This window comes from Harmonia axyridis, chromosome 4, assembly GCF_914767665.1.
Source record: "Harmonia axyridis chromosome 4, icHarAxyr1.1, whole genome shotgun sequence".
NCBI classification, from domain to species: Eukaryota; Metazoa; Arthropoda; class Insecta; order Coleoptera; family Coccinellidae; genus Harmonia; species Harmonia axyridis.
In genome coordinates this window covers 5,707,749-5,733,225 of record NC_059504.1, presented here as the reverse complement: position 1 = coordinate 5,733,225, position 25,477 = coordinate 5,707,749, and the positions used below count along the sequence as shown (strand labels likewise).

Genomic DNA, 25,477 nt, shown 5'->3' with positions numbered 1-25,477 from the left:
ATTTGCAATTCAAATCTCTTATCTGGCATATTTCAATTTCCCACATAATTATAATATTTTTTTTATTATGATTACTTTCGTTAATCACTTATTCCCAAAATGTTTCTTTAATTATTTTTCCAATTTGACACTTCCAATTGAAAGTTTTTTCACAATTCATGAAACAATTATATGCTAATTATTCAATTATGGTACTTATTATCTTTATTCGAAGGAATTTAATCGAGTAACTACACTTATTATTCATTTTTATAATAATTTCATATCAACAATATTTTGCAAGTTGAACTAAAGTTGATAAACATATCTAGCAACGTGAAAAACATATTGTAAATGTTTACTTGTAGCATAACAATATCTCAATTCAAATTTTGGAAAAATCACTTCTTGAAAATGAATTTTGGGTATAACTAACTAATATTATTTGAATTATTTTTTTCGCTATTTTCTCATTGAAATGTTTTTTATGTTTGAGTCTCTCTGAGTAGAGGATTTCTATTTTTACTGTTAGATATATATTTATATTTTCATTTTTTTTTGAAATATCATTACTAATTACAGCCGATAAGAAAAATCTAGTGTCCTTTTTGAAATCTGCATATTGAAAATATTTGGAATAAGTTTTTTTCATTTTGTTGGCCTGTGTAATCGCCACCAGTATAAAATATCTAAATAAAAAATGAAAGATCCAAGACCGCATCTAATTCAAAGAAACTGTTTTCAAGGAAGACGATAATATCGGAAATTTGAAGTTCATTAAGACGGAACTATTTAAGCATGAAATTTTTTCATCGAACTCATCTCATTTATCTGATCCAACTGAGAAGTCTTCCAATCATCTTGCCTCATCAAGGTCAATTTTTGGCATGGACTATTAGCCATTAGTGGATGGGTTATAAAACAGATGAATCATTGATCTTGATGAATGTACTCATACATCCATCGGAATAATACAAATTGGAATCCAATTATAACAATCTAATCTTCTCATGCTTCTCACTCGTTATGAATATTTCAATTAAACTCTCCATAGGGAAATACACTAATTAATGTTTTTAAAAATGAAAAGAATTAAATTTGATGTAATTCAATACCTTATTGAGGTATATTTTCTCGTTTGTACCACATAACTTAGTCTTTGCAGATTTTTCACATAAAGAACTGGAATTTATGTCACATTTCTGCAAGCATGTAAGAGATTTCAACGAGCGCTGAGGCAAGGAACGATTCAATTCACTTGGACTTGTTACTTCATGTTCATATGCTCTCCTTATCTTTAGTTGCGTAAATATTGAATAATGGTCATTTCGAACTCGTACATACCAACATGTTTGTGTTTTCAATGTGATAACGAGACCTGAATCGATACAGCTGTGTGAAAGTCGTTTTGGAAAAATTCACCAGTGAGAACCTTATTGGCAGAATTGGCTAATGACACTGAGCTATGACCTGAAATACATTTAGTGATTTTACAGAATATCGACAATTTAATCAGAATTATAAGACAGTAAAACTCCTAAAATACGTAAGTACCTCAGAGTAATAAACATAAAGGGTGTTTTTTTTAGAGCTATAGAACTTTAAATTGCAATAAAACAACGATGGATTATTCGATTGACATGAATTTTATTTATCCGCAAGATAATCTTGTGGCATTACATTTTAAATATGATTTCTGGCATATGACCGCCACGGCTGGCTCGGATGTAGTCCAATCTGGACGTCCAATTTTCGATGACTTTATCCAACATTTGTGGCCGTATATCGGCAATAACACGGCGAATGTTGTCTTCTGAATGGTCAAGGGTTTGTGGCTTATCCGCATAGACCAATGACTTTACATAGCCCCACAGAAAGTAGTCTAGCGGTGTTAAATAACAAGATCTTGGAGGCCAATTCACTGGTCCAAAACGTGAAATTAGGCGGTCACCAAACGTGTCTTTCAATAAATCGATTGTGGCACGAACTGTGTGACATGTTGCGCCGTCTTGTTGGAACCACAGCTCCTGGACATCATGGTTGTTCAATTCAGAAATGAAAAATTTAGTAATCATGGCTCTATACCGATCACCATTGACTGTAACGTTCTGGCCATCATCGTTTTTAAAGAAGTACGGACCAATGATTCCACCAGCCCATAAAGCGCACCAAACAGTCAGTTTTTCTGGATGTAACGGTGTTTCGACATACACTTAGCTTCACTCCAAATGCGGCAGTTTTGTTTGTTGACGTAGCCAATCAACCAGAAGTGCGCTTCATCGCTAAACAAAATAAAATGGACGTTGTGCGCGATACGTATTCCGCTCAGAACCATTATTTTCGAAATAAAATTGCACTATTTGCAAGCGTTGTTTAGGCGTGAGTCTATTCATGATGAATTGCCAAACCAAACTGAAAATAAATCACTTGACAGCTGTGAAATCGGTCGCCATCTTGAACAGTAATGCCAACATTAAGTTATATACTTAATATGTCATTTTCAGTGAGCGAATTTTGTCCCCAACATGAAATATTAAATTTGATATGAATCGCGTGGAAATGAGAACATATCAGTGAATATTCTGCTTATTATAAATTCAACAATTAGGAAAAATATTGGATACCAAATATTCAAATTTGCATATTCAATCAAAAATCACTCAAATAAATATATTTCATTCAATATAATATACATTCATTACCATATGGTAAAACTGTGGATTTGAAAATATATCACAATCCGACAAAGTAATATCTAACCATGTTGGGGACATGTAAAATTGCGTATACTCCCCCTATCTATGTTTATTACTCTATAGTTAGTACAGAAAATGAAAGCTATAGCTTATTTTATCATCGAAAAAATATTCTAATAAAAATGGAAAAAATAAATAAATGAATAAATAAACTTTATTTAGACCCAAAAGTGCTTTAGTTTTGCAGACTGTGACTATTTTTGTAGTGAATTTGATTAAATTGCGTTCTTGAAGCGCACATCGTTCCATTTTTAATAATGAATTAATTTTCACTGGTCAAATTTCAAATTATGACAGCTTCGAAAGTGACAGCTGCCCAGATGGCGAGCTATTCAAAATGAAACCTCTTATAGGAAAACTCATTTTATCAAGCTATTTTACTCCATGAAAAGTGGAAGTAAAGTAAGACTTTTAATACTTTGGGAAAAGGAGCCAACTCATTTTAGATTATTTTGTCATATTCATTCCTTATTGATATTTATATTAATATTGTAACGACTATGACTTGTAAAACTAAAAAAATATTCTAGTGGAAGTAGAAGGTTGGTTTGAATATACAATACTATAAATAGTGAGTGGATTAAATTAATAATGCCACCCATTAATTATTTTCAAAATTCTTTCATTATTCACCAACGACCACTGATAGTCATAAAACAATTTAACACTTTCTAAACCTAGTTGAAGCGTGTATCTTTCCATGATTGAATGACATAACCTACTGAACACGAATGACATAAGAAATGTCAAAAAAATAATCAGCAGTGTTGCCGTTATAACTATTTTAAAGTGTATTTGAAATCCCCTGTAGTATATTTGGCGGTTTTTTATTCCTCTCTTCACAGACAATAGGACGCATTCGATCAAATAACCTTCGCTTGGTCCGTCTGCAGACTGGAAGATGCACATCGATAACGAAGAAGCAGAATGTAGACTCGTCTGTGAATATAATAGTATTCCACTCTCACCCAAAATTGCGAAGTTCTCTTGATGTTGGCGACTGCTCAACTCTCTCATATGTAGGTTAACATTCGATAGGAACTCTTACCTGCACGATTCCAAACTTGAAATGAAGTCGGTCCCTTATAGTTCAGATATTCTGAATTTTTTGCAATCGGTCTTTAAGTCATCTAGAATTCTCCTTTGATTTGTGAGCGTTAAGTTCTTTGTGTTGAGAAAAGTTCATCAAAACTCATTTTTGAAACAATATTTTATCCTTTCCTCTTTTCGTTATGTCTTTTCGTGTAATATCAAATTTTGCTAATTCTCGACTGTGAAAAATTGTAATCGAATAACAATTCCAAAGTTATTTCATCGTGAATGACCCAAATGAACGAATTCAAAGTCAAGCAAATATTGCATAATTTGATCGAGCATACTACTATTAGAATGGTGAACTTGAATGTTAATAAAAATGTTTGATACTTTCACTAAACTGTCTGATTCATTAATAATATATATTCGCCTTTCTATCAGAGCCGTCTGATACCTTGAATTTAGAGAATAATAGATAATTAAGAAGCTCTTCAGAATCGAAGTTATATCTACACGGCTTGTAAACAGAAGACATCTAAATGAAATTGTTGGTAGAACAAATGGTTTTTTTCAATTATGTATGATCTTCAAAGATCTAATCGATTATTTGAGCATTCCAAAAGTTTCACCAGATCTTTCTCCTCTGTTCAAACATTAACGACTGCTATAAAAGTTATATAGGAATCACTACAGTTTTCTCTCACTTTTTGGCAGAGAATTTATCGTTGTATATTTTAAAATTATCTCGATATTTTTCTTCTCATTGAAAACTCAAAAATTTTGAGTGCCATTGATTCAACACTACCATTACGAAATATTCAAGATAATTTTTATTTGTTGATACTATTTTTCAATAGAAGAATAGATACTCGAGAACACTAGGTATATTTAGTTAAACAGACCTTCTCATTTTATGTTAGATCAATAGTCACCTACTCAAACAAACAATGAAGCATACATTCTTTCATTTTATCATTTCAAATAGAATGTGAAAAATTCAATTTCTCTAATTCTGTGGTTATTCCGTTCATTCTTCCACATCTTGTAGAACAAAATCGTGCGAGAATATATCAGAAACACATAGTTTTCATGGTTATATTTCATTATTCTATGTTGGCACTCCGAACTTTCCGCTACGGCTTTATCTGTCAATTCATCAAATTGCCTTAAAGAAATCAGTTCTGCCAACCAACATTTTTCAATGCAAAAATCACTAAATTATATTTATGGAAATATTTCATTAATTTCAATGAAAATGCAATGAATTAGAGAAAATAATGTATAATACTCGTACAGAAGGCTCATTCTACCACTCGTTCATTCCAAAACTCGCCACTATGTGGCTCGTTTTTGAATTTTGAACTCGTGGAAGAATATCAATGCCTTCTGCACTTGTATTATAAATAACTATTCTACTGAATTTGCTTGATCGAAAATTAAACAAATAATCTAGCATATTTTATTGTGGAGGAGCACCTATTTATCTATTATAAAAATGCATATGAAATCGGAATAAAATCGAATATTTCTCAAGTTCAACACAATCCATAGTTACTATTGTATAACATATGTAATGTAACGTTCGACACTTTGTGAAATTTACTACTTTTAGAAATGACCTAAAAGTTTTGTAATCTATTTCTATTCTTCGGACCAAGTTGACCGTTTATTGGGTAACACAATATTAATTGAGCGTTAAATGTTCTCTATTCTCAATCGAACACATGGCAAATATGTAGCATGAAGCATTAAAGCAACGTTACTAAGATTACTCATACAAGTTTAATGTTTCCTTGCTCCCTGTTATCTATTGAATGAACCACATAAAAGTTTACATTTAAAAAATATGATTGAATGCCGTTTTTTATGGAAAGTGAATAATATTTTCTGATTTTCAAATTTTATATGATACAACTTTTTTCGCAAAAATATCTATCAAGAATAATAATTATGGTTTCAAATTGCATGAGAACAATTCCTTTTCTATAATGACCATAATTTTCTCTAAGAGGACATACAGTCAAAGAAGGAAGAATTATTCATTTCAATAATGTCAAAAGACATCCTTCAATTTAAGAGTTTACCCACGCATTGTTCTATCTGTGTATTGTTTTCTCATGTCTCCAAAAGATGAATCAATTGACCTTGAAGATAACATTTTATTTGCACAATGACGCTGTTATAAATTCTTTTTTCTCAGAACTGATTTTTCCCATTTTTCTCTGTGTGGGTGTTTTCAATTATTACCTACAAATTTTTGGGATGGAATTGGATCATGAAATGAAAATTTATCTAGCAATAATGCTTATTAAAATTACATTATTATTTTAATTATAAATTTCATGATAGCTCAATCATTCAAAAAGAGTTTCTTTCATCGTTCAATAATACGAAGCTTTGCATAAATTTTCACTTCATTATTTTGCAAACTATGCGAAGTAATTTTTTATAGGAATAGTAGTAGATTGATAATTTTCTGAAATATTGCTATAATAAGCTTAAACAGAAAATATTAGTTACATCGCTAAAATCGCTTGGACTATAATTAGGCAATAATAATAAGTCTATATGGTATTCAGATGGATCGAAATCAGAAGGGTATCGAGTTATATGGGCCTAAAACAAGGATCTCTAGATCCCTGGAAAGTGAGCCCTCTATCTTGCAAACCGAGACACCAGCTGTCTACCCTTGCAGGCTTTGTGGAAAGGAGGTAGAAACAGCAAATTGTACGATTGAGTTAAATGAGAACTTAATTATAATGACAGATATTCATGGATACCAACACAAAGTCAGGTGACACCACATTTTCTAACCTAATATCATCACTCCTGATCAAGCTACAAGTGTAATGTCACACGAAGATTTGTTGACGTTTCTTGTCTCAAGAAAACAGGTATCCATCCTCCTTGCGGTATCATATTGCTTCTATTCCAGGTCACTTGCCAATAAAACTTCACAATAACACTTGTCTCACACCGGAAACGATAAGGGCTACCTTACAATTTGCACCCACGCACCCTAAAAGGTGTTCCTTCCATCTTTTCAGTACCTTTTATATCACGATCGTTAGGCTGCAGTACTTTATGGTAATATATAAAGAAGTATACCTGAGTGATTTAGATGATTCGGTAGATAAAGGAGGGAAACACTTCCTGTGAATGAAATCTTGAAGAAGAAATGTCCGCCGTGTAAATTAACAAAACATGAACAACGGTTTTTTTGGCATGAGCCTTATTTTCTGAACTTCAATATGAGTAGGTATCATAGTGGTGTTTGAGCTACTTTAATCAATTGTTTGATTTCAGAGAATCAGAGTTTGAAGTCTATTTTGCATAAGTTAAACCTAAACATTTCTGCTTGACTATTCACAACAGTTAATGGAATAAAAGTCAAGCCTTACATATATTTCTGTTCAATTTCTCAGTGCTCCTTTCCTAAACAGGGTGTTGTTATGGGTATCATTTTGCCACAATTTCTAATTCCAATTTTTAGAATAACAAGCTGATATTGCGCTCAGACTATTAGATTTGACTTACTGATGAAGAATACGAGGTAAAATTCAATAATATCCGTTCTCACTTTCAACTGACCGTAAAGATAACTTTAAGACGCGATATTTTTAAGATTTGTATTCAATATTCCTGATAATTTCAAAACTACAGGTGCGATCGTATGAAAACAATGTGCAATCATGCCGATTGTCTAACCAAACCATAGATATTCGTGCAGAATATAAAAAAAGTGTCCAACAACAGACCTGATTGAGTTCAAGTTCTATAAGTGTGAAATAACAAAATCCAGCAAAATTTCGTTTTGATCGCATTACCAAACAAGAAAATTCAAGCAGAATAAAAAAAAACAATAGTACCGTGACAACAAATTTGACCAAGTTTATACAGGGTAAAAAACTATTTTGAGGGCCACTACCGGGATATCGAAAACCGTTAAAAAAATAGGGTGGCTTATTTTACAAAAAAAGTTGCGTTATTTAGGGACGAGTGTGTTGGTGTGAACAAATATCTCCATTGGTTCTTGAGAAACAATGGAAAACAGAAAATATCTCGAAAAAAAAATCACTTCATTAGGAGGACCAATATTTCCATACGGAAAAAATTGACTATCGCGTTTATGAAATAATAGAAAACAGAAAAAATCTGACGATACCATTAGAATCTCTATATTGAATAATGGCTACAAACCGAATTTCGTGAAGTTATCTCCAAAAACAAATGAGTTATACAGAAAAAAAGAAAATCTCGATTTTCAGTTTATTGAGATATCTCTGGAACCATTGAAGATATTTTGGATTTGTTAGCACCAACACAATAATCCCTAAATAACGCAATTTTTTTGTAATTTGAGCCACCCTGTATCTCTAACGGTTTCCGATATCCCTGTAGTGCCCCTCTAAATAGTTCTCACCCTGTATATCTTCCTTCATGATTGCTAAAATTCTCCTATTACGGTAACAGATTGTCCACATTGACTCTTGGCTATTTCAACATAATATCTAACAGGATTTATTTATATGCGCTTCAAGTCAATATTCAAATGAAGGCATTCTTTATCTTCTGAAATTCAAATTAATTTCTCGCCCGCCCTAGATGGATTCTTTTCCCATTAGTCATGAAGATTACGATACCTATGTCTTAAAGTAACTCACCTCACTAGTGTCTTGTCCTGGTATTCGACTCACTAGTCTTGCATCATAATACTGATGGTGAAGATCAACTATCTGAAATTGAAAAATGAGAGCCTTCAGTTTTTAATATGGAGAAATTTTATAGGTGGACATATCAGGAAACTGAAAATTTTAGGGGTCAAATTAGATCGAGAAGGATTATATTGGATTAATTTAGTCTCTACTTTATTCATTCATCGTAATCTTAAAGATGTACATTCAACTATAGATTCCTTTGAAGAGTTAAAACACTTTCTTCATTTATCTATTTTTAAGATTCGGTGAGAAGATAGAGGTTGTTTAGGTTCTAAAAAAGTTGTTTTTCGTTTGTAGCTTCAACATGGTCTTATAGAATGAAATTAGGTAATTTTAGTTTGAACTTTTCTATGACTAGGAGAAATATTCCTCAATAATATTTTTTTTTACTTACAATCGTTTCCAAGTTATAGCCTCGCCGATACATAAAACGGTACGAAACCATCATAAACAAAGTAATTCAAGATAATCCAAAGTCACGGTTGAAACGCTCAATCATTTTAGAAAATAAAAGTATTCTTTATCGTTTCTCGAAAAATGCACCAGTTTTGAAAATATTCGAGGTTGAATATGACATATGATTATGGACCCACCCATTATCAAGGAATACCTACACTATTAATAACTAAAGAACATCTGAATCAATTTTCATGAAATAGATTTGTTAGAATGGTGCCCATGTCAAAAAACGCCGAAGCAGGAAAACAACCAAAAGCATCGAAAAATTCACAAAATAATTAAATATAGAAACTAAAGAAGAGATAACCAGAGCATCTCCTACTATGTTGAACATCAACAAACATCATTTTTAATGAGTAATGATCAGTTATTTGTGTGTATAACTCTGGAATTGAAAATTATTACCTACTGATCATTTTTTCTTGAGATCATCATAAAGTGACAAGGGTCATTTATTTGAAAAATTGAGCAATTATTATTACTTGAGTTCTTTATGGTAGAAGTAATAATGTTGGGTGATATTTATTTATTTATTTATTTCAACTTTAAGAAGGGTTGAGGTTAAACCCATAAGAAAATTATGCTTTTTAATTCAAATGCTCTTGAATCTGCTATACCAATAAACAAGTATCGCGTTCATTGAATACCCTATTGATTGAAAATTATAAAAATATTCTTATTTGGTTAATTGATTGTTGCAATAATGTCAGGGAAGTCTGAGGTTTCCAGTCACTGAATTTCAAATTTTGAAATCCCACTGAAAGAACAAAATGTTAAATGTGTAATTAGATGTCTTACCGCAGAGTCGATACATTGTTGTTAAATAGAACAAGGATAATATAATGTTTATGAAATTGTTTCCTAATTGGGAAAGTTTCTCGAATAGGAAGAAATAAATTTTCAATAAATAACTCCATAAAGGAATATACCAGTTATTAATGGGTACATATCCGATGTCCAGATGTCAGCATTGTATAACGATAACTTTATTAGATATTTCTCCAACTAACAACCATTTTATTGAGAAATCTGGAAGGCTGAACTTGCATAAAATTTCTAATTTCGTTATTTCATTCAAACTCGAAATGTTCGAAGTTCTTCATAAATTCGAATGAACTGAAGTTGTTACATTTCATTATAACCCTTCAATGATTAGAATAAAATAATCATTATTGATCAAATTCAGTATATTTCTACCAAAATTAAATCAGTACCCAATGCCATATGATCTCGAAGAAATACCTACTCTAATTCTTATATCAATGATTATATATTTGATGACGCAATAGTAATTCCTTGTGGTATGTTCAAAATCCTAATTAATTATGAAATCAATCGACCATGATATATATTATATCGAATTGTTAGAAGTGGGCGAAGCAGGCATGCCATTTTTAAGAGCCATTGAGGTCGATAAGTCTAACCAACTTTTTAGAGCTGTGATCTCGATTGACCTCGGTTGTTTCGAGTTGAATGGAACAGTATATACCTATCGTCTGATTGGAGAAAATTGGAAATTTTTCGAAATGTGTTAACATGTATTTCTTTCTTGGTTACAGTAAATTTTCATTTCATTTCATTTCATTCATTCCTTCAAAAAAACAGCGGTATACTTTTTTCTTCGAAATACTTGAGATGTGACCGAATTGCACGCCACTGGTGTTCCCCGAAAATTGAAAATATCTTCATAAAATAGCCCTTAGGGAATATGGTAGGCATGCAAAATTTCGTTTGAATTCAAGCTTTTTTATGGAAGCTATTGAATAAAAATGATTTTTTCTTGTAAACTTAAACATCCTGTATTTCTCTTAGGGTTCGAGATAGAGGTATATAATATACATTTTTCCGAATCAGGACAACGAGGAGAATATCTCATTAATTTTTTAATGATTAAAACTGATACACCCTGTATATAGATATTTGTATGAAATTTTGGCATAAATATGTGAGCCTATTTTTAAAGGACATTTTTCTTGAATCATCCCAGGAATCTCTGTTTTTTCTTTTTACCTGCAATTAAGGAATAATCTGTATAACTGTTTTTATCATAAAATGAGCCGGAAAAGACTTATTACCAAAAAACTGATTTTGAGCGCCATTTTTCCGAAATGTCGGCCCGTGTGGCAAAAATACGAGGTGGCAAAGTTGAAATTTGGAAGGAGCACATCAAAATCTATAAAATCAGTAATTTTCCAAACATCCAGGAATGACAAGACTAAATTGAAACTTTAAAATTATATTTAATCGATGACTGACATAATTTTTTATGAAAATTGGAGAATCTCCCATCGTGTGTCACCTTCAAGCGGTTCCATTCGTTGAATTAATTTGTGAAGCAAATAATAAGACAACCTTGCTTTCTAAGTAAACTAAAAACAATCCTATTAATTGACTACCGTTCACATTCAATTAAAACTTGTTCTTAACTTCGTTCAGCAAATTTTAAGACTGACACAACACTGCGTAAAGAAGTAAAAGTACCGGCAATATTGTGGTTTTGGTTTTTGAGATGATATCGCAAGATAATTCAATGATTCATGGTTTCATTAAATTAAAAAGGAATAGTTGTAGGAAGTTACCACGAAAATAGATTTCAATCTTACTTTTGACGAAAAAAATTGAAAGTTCAACGATCTGAAGATATTCAGTTGTAAGTCTTGTGGAATTTTTGTTTCAAGATGTGTAATTGATTGTAAATTCCTCCACAATTAGATGAAACAATGATCTAATATTTGATCACAATTTCTCTGATTGATCATTTGAAAAAAAAGGGTTTTCCAAGAAGAGGTTTTTTTGATACTAAATAAAAGGGTAAATTTTCAGAGAAATTGTTTTCTCTATTTCAGAATTGTAATGAGTTCATTACAGTTCTGAAAACAGTGCTATAATGAACTCATTACAGCATCGTTTTCAGTTAAATTTCTGGTTTTGTGGTTGTTTATACTGACTTGATATCCTATCAAATTTCAACAAACGTCAGTAATTGTCTATATAATATAATTAGGATATAGCGAAATGATTCGCAACATTATTCGCAATTTCTCTTAATTCTGGTGATGTTAAATTGATTTCGTCAGATATAATTCACGAATTCAATACGTAACTATAAATTATTTCAGAATTCGAAATGTACGATTCATATTCAAATCCGCAATCTGTCAATTTTCGTAACAGTCACACCAACTGCCAAGATACAATACAAAAGTCACTAGGATATACAATCTGAATTTTTCATTAAATTTCTACAATATTTCACAAAAATTGACTGAAATAGAGAAAATATCGACTAATACTCGTTGCAGAAGGCAATTCCAACACTCATGCGTTCGAAAACGAGCGACGAAGGAGCGAGTTTTTGAATTTCACATTCGTGTTGGAATAGGAGCCCATTCTGCAACTTGTTTTAGAATATACTGTTCTAGATGTTTATTTCATTGCCTTAGCGATAAAAAACGATATCAGTCGAATGATCAATCAAAGTTTTGAAGAAGGAAAGGCGGAATTTCAGTTATTATTTATTTTTCACGATACTATTGGTTATATGAATAATAATAAAAGGTTAACATCCACAAGTTCTTTTCTTTTTTGCAGAACAAATACTGATGTGTGATTTTCACAGTTTTCCTTTCGCTATAGGTAACCCATTTCTGCAATGTTGCCGAATATCCAGCTTGTTTCGGTTCAAATACCACAATGCTCGACTGGCTATTGTTTACCGAAGTCACGTGGTCATCATTGTTATATTCGGATCAACTACTACTAAAAACTCTCGATAGTTTCATCTATTCAAATGGGATTGTTTGTTTGGGAATGAATGGAAGATACACTGTTCAAGATGTGAAATGTTAACGATGTTCAAAATACCTTCTATCTACATGCAAATTACATGAATACTAATTTAATTAGACAAGGTGTTTTATGGTAACGAAACGAATAAAACCATTATTTTATATGAATGATAAAAAACGGGAAGCCTTATTAGGAACTTCCGGAATATAAAAAAAAAAAATAACATTCGATAGATTTAGTAATAGTTGTCGTCAGTTTCATCGATTGAGATGATTCAATAGAGAAAATGGATTCGAGAATTATAGAGAGAATGAATTTGTTCAAATTCTCAAATAACTTAACTCAGTTTGTAGAATATCGAAATTTGCAGCAAACTACTAAACCCAAAAGAACAAAAATGCAAATCATAGACGGTTTCATCGCAGAAGAATGTCATCGTCAGTTCGTCCAATCTATTTTGTTTCTCATCACGTGATAATAGGTGATAATCAATTTTTTTTTGTCAAACTAATGTATTGATATCGGTTTTAGTCTAATCTATGAGGATGTCAATAAAAAAGACTATAATTTTCTACTGTCAAAAAGCGTTTTCTCGTTTTCTGCCTTCAAAATATAGATCGAATTTTAAGGTACTAAATATTTTGTGAAATTAACCGAAACAACCAGTAAAATTTAATTATATTGTTTACACTAAATTCTTAATAATCTCGGCTAGTGGAAGCTTTGTGGTTTTACTACTTTTGGATGTGGTTAGGAAGTTACGAAATACTGAATTACATACAGTTCATCATTAGAGCAGCTACACAAAAAATGAGGTGCATTATAATTATGAATATTGTGTTGAAACGCTTGAATGAATGTTAAAAATCTCTCACCTACATGATGAAATCGAAAAGTGTAATGAACTAATTATCAATGGTCAGATAAAAGCGAAGGTCTATTTATCAATGTGTTTGAGGATAAGATATAGACGTTTAACACTGTCGAGAAGAACTAGATACTAAAATAAACCTCTTACACTTGATTGGTGACCTGTTTCATAATATTTTTTATTTAGGATCCTAGTTCCGACCGTTGAACATTTTCAGATATTTTGAACATTTATACTTTTTTTCGTATCTATTTTGTTTGTTTTCTCACCCCATATTTTTTAATTCTTGAAAAAAATCACAAACTTCATTCCTCTATAGTCCAGCATGATTTGAAAAGCATTTTGATAAATGCAAACAACATATAATCATTTGGACTTTTTGAATGAATTTTTAGAAATTCCTTCATATCTTTTGTTAATTTTTTTTTAAATATTTTGTATTGGATAGGACGAGTTTGTGGGTATAAATATTTCAAATATTTTCGTGTTCCTATTTTAGTTGTTGCTAAATTTCATTTTTCTCAGTTTTTAATCTCAACATATTTACTTTAGTTCATCAATGTTTTTCATTATTTATTCATTTTTCTGTTCATCAATATAAACTGGGACCTAAATATATAGTAATGAAGAATTTGACGATATATTCAGTCAGAAGATAGTTATTGAAATTATTTATAATTTGTCAGCATCTTACTTTTCCATTGATATTTTGTTGTGTGTCGTTTTGTCACACATATGAATCATTTTGTGTTTTTGATAAGCTTTATGTCTCTGCTGTAGATTTCGAATGATTTTAAAGATATAACAATCAGCACGTCACATTATATTTGTAATAATAATGATATGATTAAAAATCAGATAGGAACTGATTAAACATTGATGAATTTCAATTAATCCATAATAGGTACTTGATTTGATGACATTCATGCATTTCCTTGACAATATCTTCAACATAACTTGTCCTGCTTCTCACGATGATGCTATTGCAAATTGAGAAAGGAGCTGGAATCTCTTCTCAAGTCTATACGTAGGTAATAATTGACTTGAAGAAGTACAGTACAGTACAGTACAATTCTCAAATGAAGTGTACTTGAATTCACTTGTGTTTACATAACTGCGGTATATTTCGTTTGAGCATGAATGATTTTTTTGAATCAATTCTTCAATTTCCTTCTTTCCCTATTGCAAATATTTTAGAATACGATACTCAAGAATTTTTGACCAATCATACGTTTCCATTGATTTTCAATGGACTTTCAATTGCTTAATAACTTCAAAAATTAATGTTAATTATTACAACAAATGAAATATTCAACAATGATGAGGTAATATTGGTTTCAGAATCAATAATTCAATGATTAATGCTTCTCATAAAAAATTCAACAAAAATTGGAGAATTTTATAAGGAATTAAGGGTTTATAATAGGAGCAACAGATAGGAAATAGTCTGGTGTGTGAGGCAACAGGTACATAACAGCTGGTAGGAATGACAAGGGGTTTTTATATAACAGGCTCGTTCCTCTGATTAATAATGAAAATTTTCTAGTGATAACATAGTCAAAATGTTCAATTTGATCATCAATAATGAGAGGAACTCAGATACTTGGAAAAAGGATATGAATGAATTTACATACATTTTAATAATATGAAGAGATTTATATAAATTTATATGAATAATAAACAAAGTACCTAATTTTCTTATTCCAATCGAAATGAGCTATACAAAAGGAAAAGACAAATTCATTCAGTAGGTTAGAATTCAAAATAAATGAAAAATTTCGAATGGAGCCAAAATATCTATGGATTTATATAAATTTATATGAATAAAAAACAGAGTTTAAATTTTCTTATTTCATTTAAAATGAGCTATAACAAAAGAATAGATCCAGTAGGTTTGAAAGTATAATAAATAAAAAATATCGAATGTAACCAACTTATTAAATTTGAATAAAATTTTTTAATGACATATAAGTAGGCAGGGTAGGTAACCGTTACATTTGAATATAAACTTCATACATAAAATTAACTTACAAGCTTCGTGTTGGTAGTCCCTTAAAAATCCAATAAGAAACAGATATTCACAAAATGTTCGTTATTCACTAACAATCACTTAACGTTTTGTGATCCAACAGTGACGGGGTCACGATAGGTTAGATGACGTTCACTTACTGAAGAGTGTGCAGGTAATGCCGGTTCACCTGTTGGTATAAGCAAGGTGGGGCAACGCTCTGGCTTGCACAGTCTACGAGACCAAGAAACCAACGCTGTCATTGGTACCATCGTGCTAGTCGACCAAGAGAATGTTGGGAATTACTTAAGACGGCTTTCCTAGAATCGCTATCGAGTTTTGCGGTCTTTCCGCTCTAAAGTCAGAATTGGGATTCATCAAAATGTACAATATTCTTTCCAGGTACTGGAGGATCTACACATATGGTAATATGCCCAGTTGGTTCCACTTGAAAGTGTTCGGAGATGGTTTTTGAACCATGAGGGTCTCTTTGGTTGATGAATTTTCATAATCCGTCTTCATTAGATGAAGCTTTTTGCTAATCAGCGAAATTTTTTCAATGGAAGACTTTAGGAATGAAAATACGGATATCTGAATTTCGGACAAAAAAATTCTGATATCCCTCCAAGACATTCTCATTTTTTTTACCGGCTGAGTGTGGGTTTCACAATACCTTGATCAACCAATTGAAACTGAAATTTAAGATAAGAATGATATGATTGTGACTCGTCTAAATTTCCATCAATTAAAAATGCTCAATTTTGAATTACAAATGGTTTCTAGATGGAAAAACTGTATGAAAGCACCTGTCAGCAGTTTTGAGTTTACTCTGGACAGTTGTTGTCACCAAAAATTACAATACCTTTGAAAACAAGTACTTAATTATGGTCTTGGTCTCATGAAATAGTCTTGTCAAATACCATTCGGGCATTCAACTATTCCTGTGAAAAAATGGAAAAAACACGATGCAAAATAATATTTTTTTTGAAAAAGCATTCGTGTAGGTGCAAAAATCCTCGGTCTCTGACTCAGATTTTTGTTGCCACCAGCACTCATGTATCTTGTTAAAATATTACTTAGCAACGTATTTGTTCGTTTTGTATTCAGGAGAAGTTGATGCTCTCATGAAATTACTCACGACAATCAACGCAATGAAGGTTCTGTGAAAAAAACTCTGTTTAGTAGTAGGACTAGGGAGGGATTCATCAAGCCAAGTACCTTGACATTTTAACCAACTTCTTGACTTGAAAATCTAGCTCGTGAAAAAGTACATACTTGAGCTTGACTTGATTTTAGATATTTATTGCTTGATTTGATATCAAGCTACTTGATATAACTTGAGCTTGATATGCACGCGTCGCACGGCATATATTTCTGCAATCTCGTGTGCGCTTAGACTAAATAAGGGGATTTCTCGAGCGCCGAAAGACTGAAGTATTCGCCAGTGTGACTTTATTAGTAGTTTTCTCACATTTCTATGAAATCTATTGGTAGATTTTGGTTGTTTCAGAAATATCTTTACAAACTTGGCCAAAATGGCCAAGGAAATTTATCAACACCAGCATCATCAGCTCTTGTTGAAAGACAATTTTCCAGAGCTGCTCTTACAGTTACTAAAACCCGCAATAGGTTAGGCGACAAATCTATAAGATGCCTCCTGAGTCTTAGATCCTGGATGGAAAATTATGAAATGAAACAGAGCTTGGAGGTGTCTCAATATTAAGAAACTTAATTTTTTATTATTTTTTATTTTGTTATGATTCAAAGTGATTCAATTTATGTTTCTATTTCAAAAAAGTTGATATTTTCGGTTCTTTCATACAATAAGTTTAATAAAAAAAGTGTTTTTTGCAAGGTTCCTTCTCATTCCATTATTTTTTTATTGATGTGACATTACAAAAAAACTGCTGAAAATCAAGTAGCTTGATAGAATTTAAGTACTTGATGAATAAATACCAGAACTGACTTGAGATTGAAAAACTACTACTTGACTTGAGTTCAAATTAAAATCAAGTCCAGCTCGAGCCAAGTAGATTGAAAATCAAGCCAAACCATGAATCCCTATGTAGGACATCTGAGTGGAGTTGACAAATGATATTTGAATTCATATTTTGGGAGAATTCAAACGGCTCTTCCGTTCTAAGCAATAACCAATCTTGTGGATGATGATGAAGTAATCCATAAACAAAATTTCTTTCGCATCAAAAAACACCTTCTTGGCCGATTTCTGGACACCAACTCGTTTCTGAGCCGAAGAACCAGGCTCATAATACTTTTAAGCCTCTTGTTTTTAGTCAGGATTATGATGATAGCCCCAAGTCTTACCCACAGTAATGAATTGGCGCACAAAATCCACTTTATCCTTTCGAAAATGCTCTAAATGTTGTTGAGAAAGTCGCATTCGAATGTGATTTTGTTTCAATGTTAGCGAATGCGGCAACAATTTTGCACACAGCTTTCTGAAACCCAATACTTCAGTCAAAATATTGCTGACACTGCCCAAATAGATGTCTAGGGCTTCTACTAAATCTCTTTCATTCACTCGACGATTTTCCTATACGATATCCTGTAGTTTTTCTACGATTTCTGGTGTTGTTGCTGTTTTTGGGCGTCTTTGACGTGGATCGTATTCAAGACTTGTATGACCACGTTAAAACTCAGCAACTCATCTTTCTACTGGAGGTGAATTGGAGGTGAAGAATCCTTATACACTTTCAACATTCGTTCATAAATTTCCTTTGCGTTTGAACCTGCCAAAAATGAAAATCACTGCACGATACTTGATTTTTTTCCATTGTAAAAAATACTGTGACACGTCAATCCTTTGTGGCTTGTAAAATAAGTATGAATTGGCAGATTGAAAAGAAACTCTTCATATGAACGTGTGTACCAACATAATAAAAAAATATAGGCTAGTAGCATCAAAACTTATTGGACAACCCATGTTTTTTATGGAAAAGGACGTAATAATACACCATTGTGCGCTTTTTACTAATTTGCGATATTGCGTGAGAATCATATTATCCAAAACAAAGTGATGTGAACTGATTTAACCTTGATGTAAAACCGAAACGCGAGCATAATTTGAATATTCAAACCAAGATGTTCGAATACCTAATCCTATTTACACTGCGCAAAAAAATTAACGCACATTATGGAAACCTCAAATTTATTCTACAACTGAAGGTGTTCTCAATGATAATTATTTTTATCAGAATTATGCATGCATATGTTATCCACCTTCAACGTTTTTCTTCAATACAGATGTTTTTTCCCAGCAGGAATAAAAAAAGATGAGATTATCAGATTTTGAATGTATTGGCTACATTCTGAAATCAGTTGTTCTCGATCAATTCTAGTGATCAATAGTTTTTCTTTCGTTTGATTTTCTACACTCGATCGCTATGCAATGCGAAACACGCAATTTGACCCAAGAGGAATGTGCCCAAGCGGTAGTTTTGCGAGAAGAAGGGTGGACATACACAAGAATTGCAGAAAGGTTTGAAGTTTCCCATACAAGAGTGTCCAGAATGTTGCAGCGATTTAGGGAGACAGGTATGAATGTCCGAAGACCAGGACAGGGTAGACCACGGGTAACAACTGCCATTGAAGAACATTACTTGAGAGTTTCTTCGTTGAGACAACGGTTTGCAACCGCTCGCCTCCTTCAAAATCAGCTTGAGCAAACTCATGGGGTGCAAATTAGCAGTCAGACAATAAGAAATCGCCTCAGAGAATATGATTTAAGGCCTCGTGTCGCGGCAAGAGGCCCAGCTCTTACCCCAGCTCATCGAAGGGCGCGTTTGGATTTTGCGGGAGATAATATCCATTGGGAAGAGACTGATTGGGAAAGAGTTCTCTTCACAGATGAGTCTAGATTCTGCCTCTACCATTGTGATCGACGTTCCTTTGTATACAGACGACCACATGAAAAATATGGTCAGTGCAAGGTTTGGGACAACCTCAATAGAAGGCTGAGAAGTTCAGAAAATCATCCAGCTACTCTTAATGACTTAGGAATCCAACTCAGAGAAATCTGAGAAGGATTAGATCAGAACATTTTAAGATCACTCATTTTGAGTATGAACCATCGTTGCGGAGCTGTAATTAACGCAAGGTTTGGAAATACCAAGTATTAAATCACTTGTCAGCATTCCAGTATTTTCGAAATTATTTATTTCTCTTCTTTCACATGAGATTCGGTGAAATCCTGAATTTTTCTTCCGTTTAATGTGTCTTGTTCCGTTCAAAACCTTCCCGAGAGAACATAAAAAATAAGTTATAAAGTCAATGTAGAGTTAACTCTCATTAAAATTGAGATTTTCAGAATGTGCGTTAATTTTTTTGCGCAGTGTATATGCATAATTTTCAACGACCTCCCATACAAAGTAGCATCGGGAATAGTTGAAAGACGAGCCAGCAGCATTTTGGAAAAAATACATTCCGTAGGACAAATATCACCTTAGGGCACAAGATTACTGTAAGTAGTATTTTACAACCACTTATCCCTCAGTATAGTTGTGCACAATGTACAGGCTTCTATTCAGCTTTCTTCACTGTTAATTTTGATATGCATATTCGGTATAAAGCCTGGTGTGGGATTTTGTATCTTTTTTTTGCGCAACAATTATTTTGGTGTTTATATAAAGGGTGTTTTTTTTTCGAGGTATATAACTTTAAGTTGCCATTACTGTTCAAGATGGCGACCGATTCAACAGCTGTCAAGTGATTTATTCTCAGTTTGGTTTGGCAATTTATCAAATTCAGCCAATCGATCATCAAGCAAGGCGTAGATTCGTCGAATGGGCCCAAAATGAGATTGCCGTGTTTCCCGATTTTCATAAGCGAATTTTGTTTCGTTTTAGCACTTCTGGTAGAATGGCTACGTCAACAAACAAAACTGCCGCATTTAGAGTGGAGCTAATCCTCAAGTGTATGTCGAAACACCGTTACATCCAGAAAAACTGACTGTTTGGTGCACTTTATGGGCTGGCGGAATCATTGGTCCGTACTACTGCAAAAACGATGATGGCCAGAACGTTACAGTCAATGGTGATGGGTATAGAGCCATGATTACTAACTCTTTCATTCCTGAATTGAACAACCATGATGTCCAGGAGCTGTGGTTCCAACAAGACGGCGCAATATGTCACACAGCTAGTGCCACAATCGATTTATTGAAAGACACGTTTGGTGACCGCCTAATTTCACGTTTTGGACCTGTGAATTGGCCTCCAAGATCTTGTGATTTAACACCGCTAGACTACTTTCTGTGGGGCTATGTAAAGTCATTGGTCTATGCGGATAAGCCACAAACCCTTGACCATTTGGAAGAGAACATTCGCCGTGTTATTGCCGATATACGCCCACAAATGTTGGAAAAAGTCATCGAGAATTGGACGTCCAGATTGGACTACATTCGAGCCAGCCGTGGCGGTCATATGCCAGAAATCATATTTAAAATGTAATGCCACAAGATTATCTTGCGGATAAATAAAATTCATGTCAATCGAATAATCCATCGTTGTTTTATTGCAATTTAAAGTTCTATAGCTCTGAAAAAAACATTCTTTATATACTCGAAATTTTCGTGTACTGCTGGATCTTCTATTCACTTGAATCACTGAAATACAGGGTGTTTCACCGCGATGGTCTCTTAGATGATTTTGAAAAAATAATCATAATTTTGTGATGAAAATTTGCATGTAGGGGTTTGAGACAATGATCTCTTTCTCCATAAATATTTTCAAATCTCTAGAACTTTCGGTTATACCGGAAGCAGACTGCTTTCTTTTTTCAAATGACGCACCCAGTATATTATTGCATCATTATATAGCTGATGAAAATTTCAGCAATATGCATAACTCGGGTCAAATCACAACGGTTCATGAGTTAATGAGATTCTTATGAAAAATTTGGTGGCGACGAGGAGGCACTTTTTTTTGATATTGCTGCTGAAAAAGCTATCTTCGAAGAAAAAATTTCATTTTAAATTTCGGTTCTGTCAATATTTCGCCCTAGGAATCGATTGAGCCCATCAGATTTTGGGTGCAAAAGAGCCTTATACGAGATATGAGATCTTTTTTATTGCAGATTCGGATTCAGCGGAAAATTTTATATCCGAATTGGTTGAAATCGAAATTATTGCGTCCTTTTTTGGGCCTTATGCAGCGTTTTTTGTTAAAAAATCCAGGGGCTATATTTCAGATCAGAATGCAAAAATCCTTATTCTGATACTAACGTCCTTAGTAATTTTTCTCGCTGAATCGAATGAGCCCATCAGATTTTGGGTGCAAAGGGCCTTATACGAGATTAGAGACCCAACTTTAAAATCTGCTATAAAAAAGATGGGTTTATAATGTTTGCATTCGAAATTTTCAAAGTATAAGGCCTGTTTGCACCCAAAGTCTGATGGGCTCAATCGATTCAACGAGAATAATTACTAAGGAATTAGTATCAGAATATGAATTTTTACATCCTAATCTGAATAAACGCCCCCAGATTTTTGAACAAAAAACGCTGTGTTAATCCTTCTTTATTCAAACTACAATCAACTAGAATCAACATTCTTCTAGCGTGATAAATATTCTGCTCTGGTATTTCGAATTCAGTTCATTTTCTGTGTGGAAAAGTGCTATTATTTTATCTTATCAACGAAATTTATTCGAATTCTCATTGGCGAAATAAGAATTAATTAAACTGTATTGTTACTGTAATAGTGGGTTGATCTCAAATGGTTCTATTATGAGATAAGGAGGCGTAGGTGTAACCAAATAGCCGATATTTCTCTCATGGTGATAATCGTCATAGAGCTAATGTGCTGAATGTCACAGAAACATGTGAGTTATACTTTGAAAATGCCATCATAGGAAGATAGAATAAGTTCTATTACAAGGTTAATAGACTAACAGACATTTTGGAGTCACGATTTTTCAACTGTTCTTGTTACATTTTTGATCAGATCTTTTTTTGAGATATGCTACATTCAGCGATAGCAGTAGGTTCGATTTTCAAAAAATTGGACATATTGGACATACAGTAACTTGATGATTATCGAATTGATATCAGACTACATACAGCATAGAGTGATAATCATAGGAAGAGGGAGTATACGCAATTTTTACATGTCCCCAAAATGGTTAGATTACGTTGTCGGATTGTGATATATGTTCAAATCCCCAATTTTACTATATCGTTATGGATGAATATTATATTGAATGAAATATATTTATTTGAGCAATTCCCTATCAAATATGCAAATTTGAATATTTGGAATCCGATATTTTTCCTAATTGTCGAATTTATAATAAGCAGAATATTTATTATTTTCTGTATCTACTTGCCGAAATCCAATGTTTGGCAACTTCTGCTGTCCTAGTGTCATCGGTTGTTTAACGTCGTTTAGCGCGCTTGATATTTGTTTTCTAAATTTCTAATGTATTTAGGTATTTATTTCAATATATTTTGAGTTAATATGTAACGTTGATTCACTATGGGACATAAGAAGTCCGTTCTTTGTGGAGAAACTCGCGAATTGAGTGATATATCGTATCACTGATATGTTTTCATTTCCGTGCTCTTCATGTCAAATTTGATAGTTCATGTTGGGAACAAATTTTGCTTACTGAAAATGACATATGCCCCTCTATCTATGTTAATTACACTGAGAAAAGAATCATGGTGCAAAGATAATCTCCTACTAGGTTCTATCCCCATAACCTTCATCAAGCAAATAAGGTATTAATTGATTATGCTATAATTTTTGTGTTGTTTGATTTTCATTTGATGTTAGTATCCTATGAACATCTGGTAGAGGGGTAGGAACTGAAAATGATATTTTTTGGAAAAATGTCGAAGAGGCGCCATCAAATATAAACAGAAATAGTATGCTCCTAATTGGGCACTTGCCCATACCTGAATGATACCCATTTTAAATACCGAAATCTTTTGTTACTATAATTTTCACAAATTTGGTTCAATGTCTTCCATAAAATAGGCCACTCAGGGAAGACTTTCAACTAGGCGACGAGAATGTGAAAGTCTACTTTCGGACATCCGGTTTTAGGGATACTTCCTTTTCCTAGAGCTTAACCAAAATGACAGGTTAGTCATATGGCATTTATGATACCCTCTTCAGATTGACTTAATTCTATAGAAAACTAATAGGGGCTAACTTACAAAACGTCATTTCCGGGAATGTTTTATAATACAAGTGTGTAAATAAACCTTAAAAGCGTGCCCTTAAAATAGGACGAGCAAATAATTGTTATTTCTATTCCAAAATTCTTTTTGGATTTTCTCCTTGAAATTTCGTCATAACGTCTGTATTTGTACAATTTTAAGCCGGAAATGAACTCAATCGATAGGTTCAAATTCAATTTTTTGTTTTCTATTTGCAAAAAAAAAATACTTAAGCTTTGTACCTTTCGTGATATGATCCACGTGAAATTTAAGTATTTCAATAAAAAGATTATGCACTGGGGTAGAAAACATCTTGAATACCCATAATGAAATTGAAATGATGTTATGTCATTGCTTCTGACAGTGAAAGTGACGAATTTGAATTTTATTATCGATAAAATGCATAAAATCTTCTATTTCATCAATGGAAGTTTTCTCTTTGTTATATCAAATTAGGATTTAACATTATTACTACAGACTGTTTGGAATGTCGAGAAATACTTAGATAATTGTGCTATTTCTTGAAGTGCGAGTAGACAAATAAACCAATTAGTATTCAGTTATTTCTTATTCGAGTTTATTCCGTGATTTTAATGAAAAATTTGGATTTTTGGAAATGGATGTTTGATAAGCTTTATGAATATTCAGAGATTTATTTCGTTCGCCAACTGGTTTCAACTGATATCAAAATTCAATAATTTACTAGCCGTTATTATGTTTTAATCGATTAACATTATCCGAATACACATTTTAAATTTTATATTGATTGCTTTTCCTATAAAATTGTTTCAATTGACTCATCTGTTCTTAGAAATTGAATGGTTTGGTTTCTCCAGCTGTGAAGATTCCATAAACTGCATAGTAGGTAACTGATTTTAGTATCACATTAAAAGTGAAACTCTTAAATTTTCTATGGAAATAAATATAAAACGAAGAGTGAATGAATTCTCATCAGCAAATTTTCATATAATTAAAAAAAAAAAAGTTTGTGAGTTAGATTTGAAAATTGAAGGATTTCTACTTGCTTATTATAGAAATAGAATATAGAAATATTTTTTTTATATATTACTCGATTTCTATGATTAAGAATTGATTTTTTTCAAAAGTTTCCGAGAATTTCAAATTGAAATGAGATTGTTACGATATAGAAGATTATTCACCTCAGAGAGGTAACTTTGTTAGGAAATTCGAATGTTGATTGCTTCAGATATTATTCTGTTATAGAAAATGAATGCTGGTAGACTTAATTTCTCTGTCGGAACTCCACATAAATCTTGAAGAATAAGGATGGAGAAATTTATTCGCTAATTAGACAAATTTCGAAAAATGCTGATATTATGGTTATGGTAATAAACCTTATGGCTGTAATTGAAAAACATAAACGACAGCTGACTTACGTTGAACTCGATATATCATTAATTGGGATAGGCATCTATGGATTTCTCGGAAACATTTTCATTGAGCAAAAGTGATATCGCTCATTCTATAGTTCTCCACAATGTCTCATTTTCCGCTTCCTAAAAGATTATTTCAAGTCATCTCAACAAATTTCGATAATGAATATCATCTTGAGGTTTTTAATCTCGAAATAAAGATATCAAAGCGTTTTCCAATAGAAAAGACAATTCTAATTCAAAATGGTTTTGATGGCAACACTGTATTTTCCTTTTTTTATATTTCT

General features: G+C 32.5%; 1 protein-coding gene across 3 annotated transcripts in view; it reads right to left on the bottom strand.

Moving 5' to 3' along the window:
* LOC123678769 (protein piccolo-like) overlaps positions 1-15,853 on the bottom strand; it is a 65,398-nt gene extending 49,545 nt beyond the window's left edge. Inside the window, exons 1-2 of one of the 3 annotated variants that reach the window (XM_045615973.1) lie at positions 15,639-15,853; positions 8,435-8,506 (exon numbers count right to left, since the gene is read on the bottom strand). The gene's annotated coding sequence lies outside the window, so the exon portion shown is untranslated. The remainder of the gene's footprint in view (positions 1-8,434; positions 8,507-15,638) is intronic. The other 2 variants (XM_045615972.1, XM_045615975.1) reach the window with 2 other exon arrangements.
* Positions 15,854-25,477: the final 9,624 nt, after the last annotated feature.